The 3,261-nt window shown below is 30.4% G+C and overlaps 1 long non-coding RNA gene across 1 annotated transcript; it reads right to left on the reverse strand.

The window, feature by feature from the left end:
* Positions 1-1,655: 1,655 nt before the first annotated feature.
* LOC111693055 lies at positions 1,656-2,049 on the reverse strand. Its single transcript, XR_002763317.1, has 2 exons — positions 1,955-2,049; positions 1,656-1,698 (listed from the first exon to the last, which is right to left on the reverse strand). It is a non-coding gene; the product is annotated as an uncharacterized LOC111693055 (long non-coding RNA).
* Positions 2,050-3,261: the final 1,212 nt, after the last annotated feature.

The raw sequence follows: 3,261 nt of genomic DNA on the forward strand, positions 1-3,261 counted from the left end.
TCCAGGCGATAGGGTCCATCCCCAGTGAGGCGAAAATAAAGTAAAAGCTCCCAATTCTTCCGGATAGCATGGATTTTTCTGAAAATCTGCATACAAGATCTTCTGACCCCCGCTTCAAAAGTTATATTGTCTAGATGTGTGTTTTTTTCTATTTGGGGGTGAAAACTACCTTTGCACGAAAAAAAAGTTGGATAAAGTTCCTTTCATGTTTTTTTATATAATTTATGAAATTTAATTTCTTTTCAACCATTAAAAACGATCCTTCCATGGCCAAAAAAAATAGAAAAAAAAGTTTTTAACAGTATAAAATATTCTTTTCGTGCATTCACAATGTATTGCATTTCATTTGTTGTTCAATAGAAACTTACGACTCATTACAAAGTTGGAACCCTTAAAAACAACCCCTTATAATAAAATAAAATATTATTGAAAGCTTGAGATGTTTTAATGGTATGCACATGTTGCAATTATAAACATTTTATTGGTTTTCAAATGAATTACGATATATTGCAACTTTTCAGCCACCCAAAAATTCCTTATGGAAGACTACCCCCCATTAAAAAACCCTACCCCTTATAGAAAAATTTCCTAAAAATTATAAATAATAATTTTTTTTAATTTTACTGAATTTATTCTTATTTTTTTATTAAATTAATATCAAATAATTTTTTTTTTATATAGATACATTATAAATGGATACGAGTGTGTATGTACAGTGCTTTCGAAAAGTAACGAATAAATTCATTATTTTTTAAATTGAGAAGTTTTCGAAAAAATCCCATGTTGATTTTGTTTTTAAAAAAGGCACTTTTTGACATACGACCCATATTTGAGACGTCATCGTTGTTCTAGATATGACGTCATTGGCAATTTTTTTAAATAGCAACCCCCAATTTTGACCATGCCATTTGAAAGAGCGTGTCATTCTACATACACAGATCATAAAAAATTATGGTGTTACATAACAAAAATTTCAAGAAAATAATGTTTGAAGATTTTAAAATTTAATTTTCATAATACTGAAAATGATAATGATTATGTAAAAATCGACTAAATTAAATGTTCAAATTGTGCACCGTCGGCTGCCTGACAGTAGCCAAGACAATTAATAAATTATTTTTGGACATTATCAATAACTTCAGGAGGTAAACGATGTTATCTCGTGACGAATTCTTGCTTTTAAATCTTCTAAATTAACCGGTCTAGTAACGTATACTTTGCTTTTTAAGTATCCCCACAAGAAATAATCTAGGAGTGTCAAGTCAGGCGATCTGGCTGGCCACTCAATCGGCCCCCTTCTCCCTATCCAACGATTCGGGAACAGCTCATCTAAATAAGCACGGACAGGTGTTGCATAATGGGGAGGTGCACCATCTTTGAAAGAAAATGTCATTTATTTGAAGATCATGTCCCTCTATATCTGGATATAAAGTTATTAGTTCAGGAATGAGGTCGAAGAAAATCCAAATATATTGCATCAGTTAGGTTGACGTCAATGAAATAGGGACCCAGAATTCTTCCGTCGACTATGCCGCACCACACATTTACTTTCTGGGGACTTTGAGTGTGATACTCCNAGAAAATAGATACATGGTGATTTATTTCAATCAATTACCTTATAAACAATCCCAAAATAATATTGTTTATTATTTTTGACATCAGTCTCCAATGGCACATAGACCCCCAGCTCAGTATCATCTGTAGAACAAATGAAATAAACACACGAATAATTTAATTTATAAACATTAATTTGAAAGAAAAAACTGTAGTCGAAAAAAAATTGAACTGAAGATGATTTTTAATTATGATTCTTGTAAAAGGTGTAAAAGTAAGTATATTTAAATTGAACTGGATGAAAATTTGAACGAGTTTTTTCCTTACATCTTACATAGAGTGTATATATTTTCTTGCACAAACAGTGGGGGTTAATATTTTTTATTTAAATAGGACTTACTGCTAACAGGCTTTCCAGACGTATCGTTAAAGATAATAAAACACAATACACAATGAATAATAAATTTTAGCATGTTTGCTTCAGACATTTATAAAACTACTAAAACCTATCATAGCGTTTCCAATCAAAAAACGCCACGAGCACGTGGGTGTATCTTGCAAGGTTTTATCTCGTACAGGGTGAACGGAATGAAAATAAAAGAAATGTAAAAAGTGTTAATGCTACTGACATTGCTATTGCCTTTTTGCATCTACTTTCTACAGGTGTTATGTACAATCTATTGTTTTACTTCAATTCTTGCGTACCATATTGCTTTGGATGGTCTCTAAGGTGAACAAAATGAACACTTCTTATAGGACACTGTGTAATATAGAATAGAACACGTTAAACAAGAACAGCAGTGTCAGATGTACATCTAAAACAAGTCAAGCAACTTCAATGAAAACGCTTCTGTTTATTTAAGTATAGGACCGCAGAATTTCAACCTCTGGATTTTTTCTTTAATGCTGGCGTTTTATAGACAAGTCACTTTGAGTAAGACAAGGACTCCTTTAATTTTTCGCTGTGAAAGATCACGATCACGATATTGAACAGATTTTTAAAAATTTCCAAAATCGTCAAATATTGATTTTTTTTTTAATTTTCTCATTATTTTATCATTTTCTATGTCGTAAAAAGTTTCGATTCTGAAAATTTCAAATCGATATTTTAATTTCTAAAGGTCACTCATAATTATTTTAACTTTCGAAGTAGTGTTAAGTACCTAAAATGTTTTCGAGCGACCTTTAAAAATAAATATCTACAGACTAATATTTTTTTTTATTGAATTTGATGAACGAAAGAATAGAAATAAATCACGAGACAATTAAAAAAATTTCTCGAGGCAAAATTTACTACCGCACTATACCAAGTATTTATAAATTTTTAATTTTTTAAAATTTAAGTATCTCAGGATTTATTTCTATTCTTTTGTTCAACAAATTCAATAGAAAAGAAATATAAGTTCGTTGATATTTACTTTTTAAATAAAAATATAGAAATCAAAATATCGATTTGAAATTATCAGAATCGAGATTTTTTTCAACCTAGAAAATGAAAAAATAACGAGAATTTTTTTTTAAATTCAATTTTTGACGATTTTGGAAATTTACGAAAATCTTGAGCGACCTCTAAAACATTTGTTTTGGGCTGATTTTTTGAGGGGGCCCTTAAAACATGATAAACTGATATACAGGGTGTCCAGGGTGTCTCATAATTAGCTGCCAACCCTGAACAGGCCGATTCTATGATCAAAACTAAGTAAAAAA

The sequence above is a fragment of the Anoplophora glabripennis genome, unplaced genomic scaffold (assembly GCF_000390285.2).
Source record: "Anoplophora glabripennis isolate ALB-LARVAE unplaced genomic scaffold, Agla_2.0 scaffold7317, whole genome shotgun sequence".
Classification (NCBI taxonomy): Eukaryota; Metazoa; Arthropoda; class Insecta; order Coleoptera; family Cerambycidae; genus Anoplophora; species Anoplophora glabripennis.